This window comes from Pleurodeles waltl, chromosome 6 (genome assembly GCF_031143425.1).
Source record: "Pleurodeles waltl isolate 20211129_DDA chromosome 6, aPleWal1.hap1.20221129, whole genome shotgun sequence".
Classification (NCBI taxonomy): Eukaryota; Metazoa; Chordata; class Amphibia; order Caudata; family Salamandridae; genus Pleurodeles; species Pleurodeles waltl.
In genome coordinates this window covers 118,221,703-118,240,057 of record NC_090445.1, presented here as the reverse complement: position 1 = coordinate 118,240,057, position 18,355 = coordinate 118,221,703, and the positions used below count along the sequence as shown (strand labels likewise).

At 42.3% G+C, this 18,355-nt stretch overlaps 1 protein-coding gene across 2 annotated transcripts in view; it reads left to right on the top strand.

Annotated features, from left to right (window-relative positions):
• Positions 1-18,355, top strand: part of SOCS7 (suppressor of cytokine signaling 7) — a 149,564-nt gene that overhangs the window by 28,528 nt on the left and 102,681 nt on the right. The gene's annotated exons all lie outside the window — the stretch shown is intronic.

Here is an 18,355-nt window from a genome sequence, read left to right as displayed (position 1 = left end):
GGGTAGTATGTAACCTCTTTAGTACTAATGCCATTTATACAGTACTTTTGAAAAAGCTATTTTTAAGCCTTGGTTCTATCAGACCCTTGTTGTGTATCAGTAAAATGTTGGACCAAACATCATTGTCACACTGTTTCACAAGTTTCATCTTCGATTTAGGCCTAAAGGTTTCTGTAGTCTGAAGAAGGACATCCGTAATGGTACTCTATAATCTCAAGACCACACCCTGAAACCAATCCCAAACCTTAAGGTATTTTTGAATGGGAAAGTACAAAAAAAGTTCGAGGTATCTCCCCATCCTGGATCTTATATAGTTTGACCAGCATTTTCCAAACTGTGAGTCACTAGCTGATTTCTGGTGGGTCGAGAAGGACCAATAAATAAGATGTCTTTATATTTTGTATTTATTTTGTCCCATTTGCTGTGCTTGAGAGACCGAGGTTGTATCAGGCATGCCTTTTGACAGATTGTGGATTATTTTTTTAACATGGGGAATGGTGTTTAATTTTCTTTCACTGGCTGCAAAGCAAAAGGGTTTTTTAAAATGAACTATGTCACAATCTTCCTGGGATATGTGGAGTGTGAAAGGAAAGGCTGTCGGATGCCAGTTTCTGTAACACCCAATACTTAAATGCCTGTGAATGAACTTCACACACTGCAGAATAGATCAGCAATTAAGAAAGCAAAAATTGACATATTTTAGGTTGAGCCTAGGTAGCGTGCATGCGCTGTCTGCAAGACATGCTGTATTCAGTCTATGGGCTTTAACCACACCCACTATTGCCAGTGTTCTTTGTTGTGCTTGTCTTATAAGCTTCCTTTTTTATTGGTGCAATTTTCCCTCCCTTGTGTGCTTAGTTCCCTGCCAGGCGATTTCACTAAGAGAACCTTTTTGTTGGCCATCACACTACGTTCACGTGCATTCATGAATCCAACTGTTGTAGTGTGTGATGGTCTCTCCTCCCCTCTGGTCGCCGTTTTGCCTTTAATCCCAGCCGCAAACCTTTCTCCGCTGTGTCCTCTCATGAGCACCTCCTCCCTTCGACTCTCCATTTCACCATAGCTTCTATTGAGTTGTATTCCGACTTCTTTTCTCCAACCCCAGTTTCTGCAAGCCCATCCTTTTGTGTCCAGAAATGTGTACTTGCCTAACACTGCCACAGCCAGAAGCGCTATCACAGTGCAACTGTCTGTGCAAGCACCGGTTCATGTAGGGCTATGGACCAATGCCAGCTTGTTGCTGTGCTGCATGCTTAAACTTTTAACCATGTGCTACTGTGCTGCCTGGTTAAACACTGATAAAGTCCCAAAAGCGAGACATATTGGCTATGACAATGCTTGTTTTGTAAGTCTGAAGGGTAATGGAAACAAAGAAATATGATAAAAAAAAAAAACCAATACACTTTTACTTGGTGGTAAGCAAATTATACATATTCACTGAAACTCGATTTCCACACGCTATCATGTGTGTGCTATATAGTTTTATCATTAAATCTGCATGTCTCTGCCATTTTAATGGAAATTGTGATGTCTGTAAATGACAGTGTTCTACTGCACGACCCACTAGTATGTTTGCGACAGTGTGCTTTACAGTGCACCACCAGCTACTCTTACCACTCTCCTGCTGAATAAATTTCCTACACTTTGTGTAAAGCATGGATTTTTCGCAGTCCCCATGACTTCTTTGATGTCAACACACAGCGCTGAAAATTCTTCCAGCACCACAGGTGCTGAATTATGCCCCTAAGTCCAGTTGTAAATCAAACCTTTGTATATATTTCCAAGCAAGACTTCAGTGAACCTTGCAGTATTTTTTGCTCCCTTTTTTTTTTTTTTACTTCACAAAATAATTTCAATAGAAAATGCACTTACTATACGTAATCATACACAACCATCTCACTTGTGTATGTCTTTCACACATAAATTGAGAAACATGGATGTGGCCTTACAGCCAGAGCTGCCGACTTTGGACCTGGGGAACAAGGTTCATGTCCCAATGTTGGCTCTGGGGAAATCATTTAATCTTTCATCCTTAAAGTAAAATTAACCTGACTATATGCAATGCAATCTGGAGCTCACATAAAGCTTTCCAGCGCTCTTGGGCACTTCACTTGTAACACAAAAATGGGTATGAAGCCTTACCTCATACTCTACTACAGAGGGTATTTTCATATTTGCTAAACATTACTGATAACAACATCATTTGTCAACAGCCTTGTGATTAGATGCCACATGCCAGCACCACACTCTGAAAAGTATTCCAGCTCAAGTGCAGTCCTCCATCTACCACTTTTATAAGCAGATCAATATCTTGGCCACAGTCTGATAAAGACACATCAAGACATGGTCAGGGTTGTGACATTTATAAACCATTGCTGTTAAAGAGGAACATAAAAATTGCAGAGTATGTTATTTTGGTAATTTGCAGCAGTTTGTAAGTATTTCTACTACTACATAAAAACAAATTGCCCCTGTATCATGTCCGTTAAAGCAAGGTGGGTCTTAAAAGTTTGCCAATCTGAAAATTGGGTCATCGTTCTTAAAAGATTGAGAAGCACTGAGTTAGACCATTGGTTGCACTTCCATATTTGATAGGGGTGTAGGCCGAACTCTGCATAATGGTCACCCAGAGCCTTCAAGTGGCTGTTCTCTGAAAGATGGTTTAGAGAGCATACACCTGACTTTATAGACTTCAGCCACTGAAATTTGAGGCCAGTGATTCACAGGACTGTGTTTTCTCACAGAGTAGTATAACAGGATCTTGCCCCTCTTCGGTGCTCAATGAGTCAGTGTACGCTAAGTCTAAATTTCAGATGTGGTCAACAGGTGTCTTTTAATTAGGACCCAGATGGTCCATAGGTCCATAACACTCTGTTATGCGATTCCTGCTTTAGTAATAGGACTGCATGTTTAGGATGACAATACTGCGGAGCGTGGAAGAGTGAGTGCAGCGCCCTCTGTTGAGTAGCTGTCGGCTTAACTCATGGCTAGCCCACAGTGCCTTACCCATACCTTCAAACCTGTCAGGGTTAAAGGTGATTACGGAAACCAGAACATGTCACTCTGACTCCCCAGGAAAGTCATTGAAACAGATGGTACCCATCTTGTTCAGTTACATACTCATGCCAGGGCGAGGCACGAGTTTTCAGTGTATTTATTGAAGCAATCGCATTCTGGTATAAAAAGCATTTGCAACAATAATTAGGCAGATGAAACAAAGCAACGTAACCAACATTATGATCAAAGTGAAGAAGATAACCCCACCATGTTGTGTGTGAATTCATACCTAACCATATGTGTACGTCTGAGAGCTTAGTGGTTGTAGCCCACGCGTTCGAGGGTGATCATGACCGAAATGCCCTCTACCCTACTTGGGTCGGTGTACATTTTATATAATCATCCATCCCATATTAAGACTACATTTCTGATGTAAAGCTGTGTCTCGGAGATAGAAGCTAGTTCCTGGACTGACAGCACGAGTCAGCTTAGCATGTACTGCATGTAACAGCCTTGGACAAGGAGTACAGCTTATATGTGGTGCAATGGCTGATTAGTGTACAACGTGATCCTTGCCTTCCTAGAATTAAGCAGCTGATAAAATATGTAAAAGCCATCACTAAAAAGCAGTCTGGCTAACTATAAGTGAAAAAGTGTAAAAATTGTGAATAAGGTACAAACCATAAAACTAAGTTAAAATAGAGGTGTCCAACATGGGAACTAAAAGGGTCCTCAGGACAGCTCAATATTTGTTAGCTGATGAGCCAAATAGTACACTTCTTCAATATTTTGTAGGCACAGTCCTCCATAGACCATAGTTGCATGTAGTTTGGAGGGTTTAATCTTTGGTCTGGTGAGGTGCAAAATTAGCTTTTTAATAACACAGTTCGGGATGTGCAGTGAGAACATCGTAAAGGTGTAATTAAACATTGATGCGATAGTCCCCTACCACCTAGAACCTTCCCAATAAGGAAAATTGCAAGCCTGACTTTTGTCCGACCACAATTAGGACAGGAGAGTTTTGATATTGTCTTGTGCACTGTTTGTCAACCTGGGGTTGTTCAGGATCCCTGAAGCCTCTGGCTCAGGTGTCCTTTACAGGGATGTGGAATTCATATCGCCCGACGCCCGGGACATCTTGTTTGGGGTCAAGGGCAACAAGTTTTTATGTTTACTTTGTCCTTGGGACAAGTAGGCCCAACCCTCTGCAGCACAAACCCTTTGGCTGCTTGTTTACAGAGAGTGGAACTCTCTGCAGTTGAGGTAATGTGTTTCCAAAAGATAATGCTGTTCGAACTTGTATTTATGGTTCATTATTTGAAAGCCTTCATTATTAGGGTGAGTGCTGTAAATAAATGTTTTAAGGTCACACTTGACTAATGACGTTGGTTCCATTGCAAAAAAAAAAAACGTGTATACACGTTTGAAAAGTTTAGGCTATGAGGCCAAGTATACTGCTCCCAGAATGCTCTCTGATTAGATGCAAATGAAGTGTCATTTAGTAAAATGTGTTGATGCATGCTAGTATTTCCCAAAAATATTTCTAATGGAAAATCAGTGTAACCATTTTCAAAACGAATATGGGAAGCATGAAAATAAACAAACACTGACAAAGCCAACTGGTCTGACATATTTTTTATAAGTCTTTTAGTTTCATCAATGAGTGTCTTGTTTTGACATGGCTTTTGTAACACTTTATTGTTGTGGGAGCTACCAGGCCCTCAACATTGTAACAAACACTGGCAAAACCCCCCCCAAAAAGTTTTTGAACTCTAAAAGCACATGTTGCCACCAGTGGCATAACAAAGGCCCCGCAGCCGCCCTCCAGGGGGCCCCTTCAGCACAGCACCTGCCCTGAGTGAGTCTGGAGAGGGGGCTCCTCTATGTTCTTTGCAAAGGGGCACCCTCCAGTTTCTTTACGTCACTGATTGCCACTGTAGTTCCTGACACTGAACAAAACTACTTTGTGTGCCAATATGCTCCTTGTGGAAGAGCAGAATGCGATCACTCACAGTAAAGCCAGCCGAAAGAGAGAGAAATAGAAGTTTGGTAAAAACAAAATGTCTTTGTTAACACCAGACCTAATTAGGGACCAAGACCCACATGTAGGTAGCTTTTTGCATGTCGCAAACAGCGACTTTCGCTGTTTGCGACGTGCAAAAAGCACATTGCGATGCACAAACCCAGTTTTGCGATTCAGTAACTTGGTTACCGAATCGCAAAACGGGTTTGCGACTCGCAAATAAGGAAGGGGTGTTCCCTTCCTAATTGCGACTCACAGTGCAATGTAGGATTGTTTTGTGACCGCGAACGCGGGCGCAAACCAATCGCAGTTTGCACCCATTTCAAATGGGTGCTAACACTTTCGCAAAAGGGAAGGGGTCCCCCTGGGACCCCTTCCCCATTGTGAATGTCACTGTAAAAAAAAAATCCGAGCAGGCAGTGGTCCTGCTGACCACTGCCTGCTCTGAAAAAATGAAACGAAAACGTTTCATTTTTCGTTTTTGTAATGCATCTCGTTTTCCTTTAAGGAAGCAGTCACAGACATGATGGTCTGCTGTCTCCAGCAGGCCACCATCCCTGTGAGGGCCGCTATTCGCAAGGGGGTCGCAAATTGCGACCCACCTCATGATTATTCACTAGGTTGGCATTTGCGACGCCCTTGCGAATCACAGATGGTGTCAGGGACACCATCCTACATTCGGATTTGCGACTCGCAAATTGCGAGTCGCAAATCTGAACCTACCTACATGTGGCCCCAAATTCTTAAAGAAAGTCACAAAAGTGCACCCATGGTATATGTCGTACCCCTTTAAAATATTTGTGAACTGTATTTTAGCATGGGTAAATACGCATGTGTAGATTTGCTCATGTGAAAATCTTTTGAGCATTTGCAAGTTCATTTTCCCTCTGGCCACTTTCTTCCCAACCCTGGAAGAAGTTCTAATTCTGCCATTGTCGGGAGTAAATGTCCAACCTTTCTTATTATGGGAAAATATTAGAGAGAAGCTGGTGAAAATCTTTAAAACATTCAGGTTAGTAGGTTTGCAGACTCAAAGGCATTCAACCCCTGGAACTATTGCTTACTGCTTCCTCCAGGCCCAGGATGCAGATCTGCAGAAAGGTGGCAAAATAAGGAAATTGCTACAGTAGGGATTGAAACTGCAAGTATTCAAGCCCTACTATGGTAGTAGCCCTGGCATAATCAGAGAGGCTATTATCAGAGCTCTTACATAATGAGATTGCTGCCATAATTTGTCGCCACACTACATGGCACCAAAGGGACAAGTAGATCTTTTTACAGGACAAGTAGAATTGACAAGCAACCTGTCCCCTGGACAAGTAGATATTTTAATAAATTCCACACCCCTGCCTTTAAATCAGTGTCCTGCTTCAGGCTATGTGCTGGTTACGACAAGCAGTTTGTAACAGCTGACCAGTGTTCTTTCTGTGTATACTGAGTGGGAATCAGTCATTAAGTACACGTCTGTGTCTATGTGACCATTGGAACAGTCACACTGAAAAACTGGTGCACATGAAGACACAGGTGTCCCCATATTTTAGAAGTCTGCTTATTGGGGCTTGGAAAGTGGTGTCATGCAGAGTACTTCATTTTTTAATATGTAAGAGAGGTACTGTATGAAAAGGGCCCCCTGTCCAATATGGATCTCATCCCTACTAGCCAAACACACTACCTGGTGGTGATCCTTGAGCTGGAGAATGTTGTACCTTGTTTTGTTTAGCTCCAGTTACGGAGGTCCAGTGAAAGGCCAGTTGACACCCATCATTAGAAGGTTCAGTTGGGTCAGTCTCACTTCTCTCCTCCATACGGAAATACCTGCCAGCATTTGCTAAACATGAGCCATTGTCTTATGGGGTAGTGGTTATGATATGTTGCACTGAGCCATCCTGCACTCCTTCACTCAGCATATTTCAGTAGCTTAAGTCGTGTTCCATTTTCCTACTATTGAATGTAGTGGATTGCTTGGGAGAGGGACGCAGTGCTGGCATCTGTCATTAAGTACTTTGTTGGAAGTTCTAATGTAGCTTCCACATAAATCTGTTGCAGGTAAACCTGCTCTTGGAATTAAAGCCTTTTGACCCTTGGTCACATCTAGTGTGATCATGATAAACAATAATCTACGACTTATAGTTAACTGTGGCAGCAGGTGTTTTCCCAGCACCTGTTTCTGTCTCTCACATGCAGGCCGATAACCTGAGCAGGCTCCTTCTCTCACCCTTCTCTCATCCTACCCATGGACATGGGAGCTTACAAAGGCAGTCCTTCAATCCATATTTGATTTCTTTAGGACACAAAACACACATATTTTGCTACGAATGTGAGTGTAAAATGTGACAGCTTCCGCATGGAAGTATGCCTTTGTCTATAAGAAGCATTGTGTTGGTCTGGTCAATCAGGCATGGTTGTCAGGCATCGTGCTTCTTGCCCAAGGGGAGTCTTCCAGCTTTTCAGAAGGTAAGAAAGATTATCTGTTCACAAATGTGGAAGGATTCGCCATCCCTCTTAATAATGTCCTCAAGATATTTTTTATTATGCCTCTCTGTGCTTGTTTTTGTGTGTCTTTCCTGCGCTGCTGATGCAGTAGCCAAAATGTTAATGTAGGCAGGGCTCTACCTGTTCCATGCCAAGCATAACAGTTCTGGTTTTGTCTTTGCATTCTAGTAATTCGCATTTTTTACTTGAATAGTGAAGCAATTATCAGAATACAAAGAGCAACAGGCATTGGCAATGGATGGATTGGTGTGGGTGGGATGGATTGGTTTGGGGTGGGATGGATTGGAGTGGGGTGGGTTTGGGTGGATTAGATTGTAGGTTGGATTGATTGGGATGAGGTGTATTGGGTGGGGTAGATTGAACTGGATTGGTGTGGGGTGGACTAGATTGGTGTGGGGTGGATTGTGGTGGATTGAAGTGGGGTGAATTGGGTTTGAGTGGGGTGAATTGGAATGGGGCAAGTGGATTACATTGGAGTGGGGCAGATTAACATGGATTGGAGTGGGTTGTTTGGGATTGGAGTGGGGCCGGGTGGAGTGGTGCAGGTTGAAGTGGGGCAAATTGTAGTGGAGCAGGTTGTTTTGAATTAAAGTGGGGCAGATTGGAGTGGGGCACATTGAAATTGAAGAGGGCAGATTGTCTTGGATTGGAGTAAGACAGATTGTCTTGGATTGGAGTGGGGCAGATTGTTTTGGATTGGAGGGTATTAGATTGGAGTGAAGCAGATTGTTTTGGATTGGAATGGGGCAGACTGGAGTGGGGAGGATTGAAGTGGGACAGATTGCTTTGAATTGGAGTGGGCAGACTGGAGTAGGGCAGAATGTTTTGGATTGGAGTGAGGCAGATTGGAGTAGGGGGAATTGTATTAGGGTAGATTGGAGTGGAGTTGATTGGGTTTGTGGGGTGGTTTGAATGGGAGTGGGGTGAATTGGGATAGAGTGGGGTGGATTATATTGGGGTGAGGTGGATTGGATTTGAGCGGGGCAGGTTGGAGCGGGGCAGACTGTTTTGGATTGCAGCAGGGCAGATTGCAGTGGTGCAGACTTAGGTTGCTGCAGATTGCTGTGGATTGAGTGGGGCAGATTGCAGTGGTGCAGACTTTTAGGTTTAGGCAGATTGCTTGGATTGAGTGGGGCTGATGGTTTTGGATTGGGGTGGGGCTGATGGTTTTGGATTGGGGGGCTGATGGTTTTGGATTGGGCTGGGGCGGATTGTGCAGAGTATGTCGAAATGGAGTGGGGCAGATGGTGCAGAGTATGTTGAAATGGAGTGGGCAGATGGTTTTGGATTGGGGTAGGGTGGATTGTGCAGAGTATGTCGAAATGGAGTGGGGCAGATGGTTTTGAATTGGGGTGGGGCGGATTGTGCAGAGTATGTCAAAATGGAGTGGGGCAGATTAGATTGGAGTGGGTTGGGAGGATTGGAGAGGGGTGGGTTGGGCTGGATTGGGGGTGAGTGGCTTGGGGTGGATTGGTGTGGGGTAAATTGGGTTGGGTTGTAGTGGGGGCAGATTGAAGTGGGGTGGATTGGGGTGTACTGCATGATTATGTTTTGAAGCATCATTTTAGAAATTACACATAATAAAGAAACAACATTGCATTGCTATATTTCAAGCAAGACAATCTTTTGAGACGAGCGCCCACGAACAAAAACAAAATGAGTGGAAAGGGAGAAAAGACGATTTAGCAAAATAAAAGAAAGTTAGCACTTAAAAATAAAACTTTGCAATTGTGTTTGTCCTGCTGGTCATGTTATTGCCAGTCTCAAGCTTTCTGTTTGCAAGGCACTAGAAGTTAAAAAGAACAAAGTAGTACCTCGATCACATTGGGAGCAGTGGACGGGCACTAATTAAGTTGAATCATTCAGTGCTTTGCCCCTGTGCGACAGAGAGGAACGGAAATTATACCAGGCATGAAGTGGTTGAATTACGAGGCTGTAAAGACGATTGCCATGCATGCCAACAAATGGTGAGCGACAGGTGGGCGCCAAGCCCTTTACTGTACACATCTTAGTATCGCAAGTGAGACGCATGCACTCACAGGCTTGACCCTAAAACAGGACAAGATAAAACACTCCTGCCAGTTGGGGGAAATTTAAGAGTTCTGCTGTATTGTGAAATGGTTAATTATCAGTTTATGATGTAATGTTCTTGAATATTGCACCAATCTAAAGCCGTAGTCTTTTCCAGTATTCCAGGTTTACATTTTATATGAAAACATCTAATGTTAAATATTGTAGAACGATCAGTATCACTTGCATCAGCTTATAGGAAATCGTGCTTTCTGGGAAACGTCTGGGTTTAATTATGAAACAAAATTTGCAGTCTTTAAATATCATTGGTAAGCCATCCAAAATCTCCCTGGGAGAACCCTCTCTTGCAAGGCACACCGGACGCCCACTTCACCTTTTATCTTTCCAAAGTTGATAAAGTGAGTGCCAATGAGTTGAATAACAATAAACATCTGTGAGCGTTGCCTTACAAAACATTTTCAATATATGTAGATGCACCATTTGCCACTACATTTGCCCACAACTCCTCATTCTGAATCGCACCAGTTGGTTGACACACCTCTCCCCGAAGTTTGCATTTTGCACAGTGACTACTACTACTGCTGCTGCTGCACTTGGGCTGTGTTCTGTAATCTAGAGGTCTTGGTAGCTGCTAGGAAACACCTTACCAAGTTTCAATAGAAGAGCAAGTGGTTAAGATTTTTCAAGTAGTTGCAACCCAAGTGCTTGCATTTTATGTTTCATTTTATGCTTTTTCTATTATTCATGTAGAAGCTTTCTTCTTTAACTTGTCTGCAATCTCGGATACTACACAGATCAATCTTACAAGTAATTTCCGCAGAGAGCACAGACCACAAGTGTTTAAGGCACTAAGCCCCATTAGTCTAGGACTACACCTGGCTGCACTCGAGAGTCCTACAAAATAAGGAAAATAATCCCCGCTTATGTTTCTGTCAGAACACTGCGAACCTTACATTATGCCTATGGTCTGGCCTTGCAGAGATAATCTGAGCCAACTCTAATCGCACATCAACATACTGTCTACTCTACTTGAGGGAGCTTGGACAGGGTAAAGAGCGGGTTCCGAGCCCGGAACCATGGCACTCAGACTGTATTGAGAGCCATACAGAAAAATATCCGACCCCTGTAGACAAGGGGAATCAAGCTCTCCCGGCATCTCTCATGCATTGGCTGCAAAAGCAATGAATGGTCTCAGAAAAGAGAATCTAAATGCCTCCTCATGGATTTAGTCAGACGTCACTCTCACAAAGTCCTCAGAAAGATCAGTGAAGATATTGACAAGGACATCTGGGAAGTCAGTGTAGACATATGCAGTATAAATGTGAGTCAAGACTCCCCTTCAGACCTTTGGGAGACAGATCAGTTCACCACCACTATCAATCAACTAGAGGGACAGACTAAATCATTGCCAATTTGAAGATCTTGACTTGAAAGTAGGTGACAAAGAGACCTTATTTAGTTGTAACTCTGTAAGAGAGTACTGAAGGCTATGATATGATATGTAACCAGATGTCTTTGAGACATCTCAAAAGAGCAATCTGAATTCCATTTTGGCATCTAGAAAGTGCATAGAGTAGGCCTGTAGACGCAAAACAAAGATTGGACACATTAGAGATATTGTGGTGAAGCTCTATCATTACTATTGGATATTTGCCCTTTCTGCAGTCACCCTGAATTCTTTTGCCTTTTTGCTAATCCCCCACTAATTTTAGCATTTTGAAATTGGCATGCATTGGACTGGCATATCTAACTTAGCAATAAGTCCTTAGCGTATGCAACAGAGTGTACCCAGGCCCTGCAAGGCTGCACCACCTATGTGCCACCCACTTCAGTGACCCAGCAAACCTGTCTCCAAGTCTACCATTGTAGCCTGGCTGTGCATGTTTTAAACTGCCAGGGTGACCTGCCAAAATAAATCCTTTTTTGACAAGTCAAAACCTTCCTTATTAATATTAAAAAGTCACCCCTTAGTGGATCTTATTGCTCACAATGCAGGGTAAATGCTATTCAAAAGTAGAGTATGTAAAAGTTTACTATTCCACATGCCCTTATTGTAAAAAGCTATTTTCACTGTAGCAAAGTTGGCCGCTCCAAAGGAAAACACTGGGTTACTTTATTACATCTAATAGTCCTGATTTCGGCTTGGACTGTTTTTAGTAGTTTTTCAAAATCTGGTTCAATGGTAGGATCAAATTTTATATCACTAATAAGGAAAAGGTATGTTTAGAAAGTTAAATTTTCTGTTCCTGAAGTCCCTGGAAGCTAATCTCCATTTTTCTCTTCAGCTTCTAACATCCACTAATTATCATTTCAGTAGGTGTGAATGATATGCGAACTAGCTCCCAGTAAAGAGACAAATGGCCTTGGAAGGTGGTGTTATGCCCTTGGCAGGATGGCTTGTAAGTTGGGCCCAGGAACATGATAACTTCAAAGAAGTCATCCCTGTCATTGTCATAAGCAGATATAGCTAACATTCAGACCTGCACCCTTTTTGTCCCCTAGCCAGACATGCCTCAGTCACAGTGGGTTTCTTTTTGACATCAGTATCAAAACCTGCAGGACTGTTAAAACCCACTTGATGGGGCTGCTGGGGTTGTACATATCACACTTGGGGCACACTTCATCTTCAGCTAGAGCACAACGCTGAAACAAGTCCAGTGTAGCCAAAGACTTTCGCCATCTTGAGAATGCCCAAAGTGGGTAGAGTTAGCCCGTGAGCCTTTACCCTCAATGGTTGGGGCATTCCTAGGGGTAAGTTGCACCAACAAGCTTTTGCTAGGCATAACCGTGGCATCTCAAGGCACCCACTTCAGAACACTCCTGGACCTAGGGGAGATCAGAAGAGGACTGAACCTGCTGTCCGAGACGAGTGTATAAGACTGGGCCTACGGTCCCTCTTTTACCTAGCCTGTGGCAACTGGACCTGGACTGGATCTGCCTATGGGCATCTGCCTACCACACTGTGAGTCTAAGTGCCTCCCCTGAGAACATGGGGGTGGGAGGGGGGGAGCTTTAGAAGTGTATTTCTGTTGTGAATTGGTACTTAAAGAACTATAATCAGAAGGTAAAATCTTTGACCAGGATGAACTTGTCATGGTTCTGACTCCATTGCATTCAGCATCAAATTGCGCCTTGGTCCTGTTCTACTGCGATGATTGGCACTCTTGATTCTATTTCTGCTTAAAACTTTAAAAATCCATCTCCAGTTCCTCTTATTGGAATTTTGTTGATCATGTATATTAAATTTTACTCTCTTTTTCTGATTCATTTGGGGATTTTTCTTGTTTTATATTTTGACTGTTAATAATAGTACCTAAATACTTTACACATTTCCTTCAAGTTAGGCTGGTTTTGTCCGTGCCACAGCTACCAGTGGGTTGAGTTCAGGTTTATTTAGTGACTTTATTGGTTCACCCTGACAGGGATTGGGGTTATTACTTGAGGTGGGTAATTATCCCCCCTCAACTAAGGACCCAAATTCGTCAGGTCATTGAAGGCAATTCAATACTGTGACAGCACTGTTGCTGTGTACCTGACATAATACACACATATACCTATTATTTGACACTAGCAAAACACCAGATTCTTAATAGATAGATCATACCAGAGGGGATACAATTCTGCTTGAAGGACAACTAATTAAAAATCTCCTATCTGGAATAAGGTATGGCGTTGCTCAGAATAATAAGAACCAAGATAATCTTCCTTATCTCTGTCATCAGATGTGTCACAGAACCTTGAAAGAGACAGTATAGGACAAGGTTCAACGAGAGCCCCCAGGAAGAAGTAAAAGATTTGATATGCCTTTACAAATATTGCCAAGGTCAGTCTCCTCCTGCAGTATCTGACAAAGTGTCCACTTTCTCCATGGAGCTAGCAGACTATAACATCAGTTAGTGTAACCTCTAATGTGGAAGATGTGCCCATAGTGAGGATGTTGGGGATACATTTTTGGGAGAGCCTTTGAAAGAGGAAGCTCACTAATTAAAATAATATGTAGGCTTATGATGCCCGTCTCTTTTGCAGTTGGAACCACCAAAAGGGGAGGGTTGGTGGATCTGCTCAAGAGAAGATATGTTCATTAATTGAATTCTGGTTTTCATTTCACTCGACAAATAGGTGCAAACCTCTAGGGTCCACAACAGGTCGCAAAGAGGGCCATGCAGAGAGGTGAATGGCGGTTCCACTGGGACCATTTTTGAGTTCAGAACACATGTTTTTGCATTTGGAGTTTACACTATTAGGTTGGGTACATTCCTAGATGTCAGTGAATTCAGCAGCCTTGAAGGATACAGAACACATAGCTGACTTAATTTCAGGTTAATATATTTGGTTAATGTGAGGGCTCTGACTTACTTCAGCAAAGAACCAGGGTATGGAGATATCCTAAATCAAAAACCAAGACGTCATATTCCTACAAGAGACCCATATAATGATAACTCAACAATTTAGGAAGAAACACAGGTCACATCCCTAGCAACGTTTGGCTTCTGCTGACACAAAAACAGTGAGTTGTGATCATATGTAAACATGTCTTGGTTGCAAAAGCTGGTAAAATACATAGCGGCTCAGCAGTGAGATTAATAGAGGGTACACTGGAAATTCAGGGGAACAAAATTACGTACCAGTCTGTTTATCCCAACACAATGCATAGAGTTCCTGAGTAGGCTGATGAGATATGTAGTGGGAGAAGTGGAGGCTAAAATAATGCTGGCTGGAGACTTCACCATAGTGTGGGATGCTGGGTATAATGGCACTACACACTTCTCACTAAGTGCAAAAGTTAGGTGAGTAGTTCTCTTCCTTTATGCTGGACAGATTTTCTAGTCACTTTTTTTCTTTACAAAGCCGACTCTTGCATCTGTCAGCCCAGGCTGGTTTCCTATCTGCAGGACAGAGCCTGATCTAAACTATCTAAGTTAATACATGCTAAAGACTTTAGCTAGCCTGTTGTAGGGAATCAGGACTGTGCTACGCTGGGTGACTTGGATGATTCCTATGCAGCCTATGTGAACAGTATCACAGCGGCCTTAGATACTCATTCCAGTAAAGAGATTGCCTATCCCATGCTGACATTCCACTCCTTGGTATACTGACACCTTGAAGCATCTTAAACTTGCATGTAAGAAACACGAGAAAAAGTGGCGCAGCTATAATAATATGTTGAAAATCATCTTAAAGAAAGCACTACAGGAATACAAAAAAGAGATTGGTAAAGCCAAAGCAAGTTACTATGATGATGATATTTTGGCGACTCCCTACAAAACCAAAAAGGTTTTTGATATAGTGCTCAGTATTTCCAATCCAGACTGCGCAAGTCAAAAAGTAATCCTGTCGCAGGAGCTTTGTGAGGAACTTTCTTCCTTTTTTGAGGACAAAATTGTTAAGATCTTGGCGCCTATTGCTGCGCCTTGTTCTTCTTCTGTCGCTAGTACTAAGTACTATTCGTCTAGTAGTTGATTTTCCTCAATGTCAATTTCCTCAATTTCCCCAGAGTCATTATTGGAAGTTGGGGACTTCCAGCCTTGGTCATTTCTATCATTTGAACTTCAAAACAATACAAAAAATGCTCAAATATTAAAATATTTGTTTAATTCACTATCGGATGTAGAAACGTCTTCACATTTTCAGTTTTGCTTCTTCAATCCTATATGCTTTATTAATTTTTACTTTATTAATTTTAATATTATTTGAATATGTAAAACTGTTGCGGACCCCATGACTAGGGTTCGCGGGATCCCCATGGGCCCTCATACCACAGGTTAGGAACCACTACCTTAGAGTGTGGAAAGTAGAAGGCTATTTGCTAAGGGAACCAAGCTGAAGAGCTCAAATGCAGTTGGTAGTACATTCATATTTTAAAGAGAAGGCGTCAGGGTACAACCCTCAATGTGCAATGGCATGCCTTTACAGTGCCTGAAAGAGGACTGCAATAGCATTGAGGTGAGGGGGTAATGGAGAGCAGAAACATATCTAGTCCAAACTTGCTTCAGAATTTGTAAAGCTGAAAAAAGACACAAGGAAACTCACAACAGCAAGACACAAGAACCATAGTGGAGCTAAAAGGATTTTTGAATAACATTTTAGTGAACAGAGCTGAGTTGTCACTCATAAAACTAAATCAGACCTTTTTTGACAAAGGTAATAAGACAGAATTTTCACATGACTCTGCACACACCTACTGACTAAAAGTTGGGTGACAAATGAGAAAACGAAACGAAACCTTTTCCCATCATTATCCGGGCGCTTTATCTAAATAAAAAATATGAAAGCAGTGACATGATTCCTGAAGAATCTCGCAAACCGAACTCTAACCTCTGAAAGGCAGAGTGATTTAGACAAACCTGTTGAGCCGACAGAAGTGCTGCAGGCTTCATAATAGCTGCCTCTTAATAAATCGTCATGCCCAGATGAGTTCACAGGCCAGATTTATAAAATCTTTGCAGGTCACTTGATGGCCCCACAGGCGAACCTGTTCAGTTAATTCTTGCAAACTGGAGCTGTCACGCCTATAATTCAAGAGGCAGACGTTTTTGATCCCCAAACTGAGTAAATATAATACAGACTGAAGAGCATGTAAACACATTGCACTTTTAAATGTGGATACAAAACTTTTCACTTGAGTTCTTTCAAAGACCTAGATAAAATACTCCCTTACCTCATCGAGCCTGATCATGTCAGCTTTGTGAAAGTCCAACAAGTGCAAGAAAATGTAAGAAAGATTTGTCATTGGGTTCACAAAATACGAAGGGGAACAATCCCAGTTCTTTTAATGTCTTTAGATGCAGAGAAAGTATTTGACAGGCTGTATTAGATAACATCAGACTGGGGCCTCGAGTCAGTTTTGGGTAATAGCCAAATACTAAGGCCAACAGCTAGGATCGGAGTCAGGGGCCTCCTACAGCAGATTTGCATGCTTAAGAGGGGAACCAGCAAGGCCTACCCTGTGTCGCCTTTTATTCTCGCTCTTAATCAAACCCATGGACATTAAAATCTGGCCCTCCCTTGATGTAACAGAAGCAAAATTCAGTAGTGTTGAGCACAAAATTTATCTTTTCTATAAGACGTCCTTCTGTCTGTGGCTGAAGCCAACTCATTGATTTAAGCAGCCATGCAGGTTTTAACAGAATTCAAGGAGGACTTGGGTTTCAGAAAGAGGGCAAATTGGAGATCCTGAATATTTCTGCATCCCAAGAGATAGATCCTGCATTGATCTTGTTGATCTCTCTATATTGGACCTCAATTAAACACCTGGATGTCAAGCTTAAAGACCAGATGGAGGGATGGCACGCATCAAGTTGGTGCTCTGCGGAATCCAAAACCATGGTAAATTTAGCAAGATTACAGCTGCCTTTTATCTGGCAGGATCTCATTAATGTTATCAAGAGGAATGTACTTTTGTGATTGCTCTATTTATTTGAGTAACTCCCCAAACCCACTCCTGTTACTGAATTGAAGGCCCTGCAAGAAGACATATTAAGGTTTATATTGGTATGCAGTGGAAAGGGGCAAGGATGCTAAAAAGGGCAAGGGCTAAAAAGATTCAACCCCCCTGCGGGTAAATGGGGATTGTGGAGGAGTTCACATTCCCTAATACTATCCGATACTAGGAAGCTGCAGATCTGTGCTTCATCGTTGAAGTGTCAGCCAGAGAGACAGAATAAGGTGGCTTCTAATAGAGCAGACTCTAGCAATAAGACCCATTTGGGAGGTACTTTGGCTGAGGAGGGATTTCCTTCATCAAAGTCCATACCCATCAAATTACTTGGACGGTATTGGGCATTTTGAATTAATTAGCAATCAGTAGAAGCCTTACTACATTCCTATTACTCTACACACTTATTAGTTTTAATTCCCCTTCTACCCAGGCAAGGGGGAGAGGGGGCAGATGTGTGATATGACTAAAGTGAGACTGACGTGTGTAGAAGGATATATCTGAGAAAAAGCAGGTCAAGATATTTGAAGCATGCAAAACAGACTTTCATGTAGAGGAGCAGTATAAGGCTACAGAATCTGCAAATAGGCCCATTTAACAAATGGAGATCTTCCTGCACACCTCTCTTGAACAAATTTTGAAGCGAGAACTCCAGGGGGTAGACACATTTTTGATAACAATAAGAACGCTGTCTGGAGGGATATACCCAGATACTTACAAACATATTTCATACAGGAAAAAACATATAAGCTTATCTTCGACTGGTATCTAACTCCATTTCTACTCATATGGATATGTGTAGTGCAGTGGATAAAAGGTGCTTGGAGTCATAGTACCAGGAGTCGAAACATCCTTACATATCTGATGGGACAACGTCTTTTTACATATGTTTTGGAAATGAATTATGAGTCCTGTAGCAGGCACAGGTGGAAGCATTAATATACTGGCCACTGAAGCAATCCTACTAAATTACAGAGCTAGGCAATAGTAAGCAGAAGTAAATCTGAGTTGTGTTGCGTCAAATGTTAGTTGTAGTTAGACAACTCATTGCAGCCTACCTGTAAAGTCCTGACACAACATCAGTAAGGCAGCAGGTACAAAATCTTTGACAGCTCCTAGCCCTTCACAAGATCACCTTCGTTCTGCATCAGCAAAAGCAAGCAATTTGATGAGGTTAGGCAACATTTGTTTCATAATTTGGTACAAAGATTGGTGGCGAGTGAGGATACTCCAGCTATTTGACTTCTGTGAGATGGGAATCGGAAGGATTGGGTTGAGTTGAGTCAACTCACAACTTCTATCGAAGGATGGTGTAGGTATTGTATCGGAGGGTGGTGGGAGAGGTGGTGGATTTGGATTAAATAGCTTTGAAGACA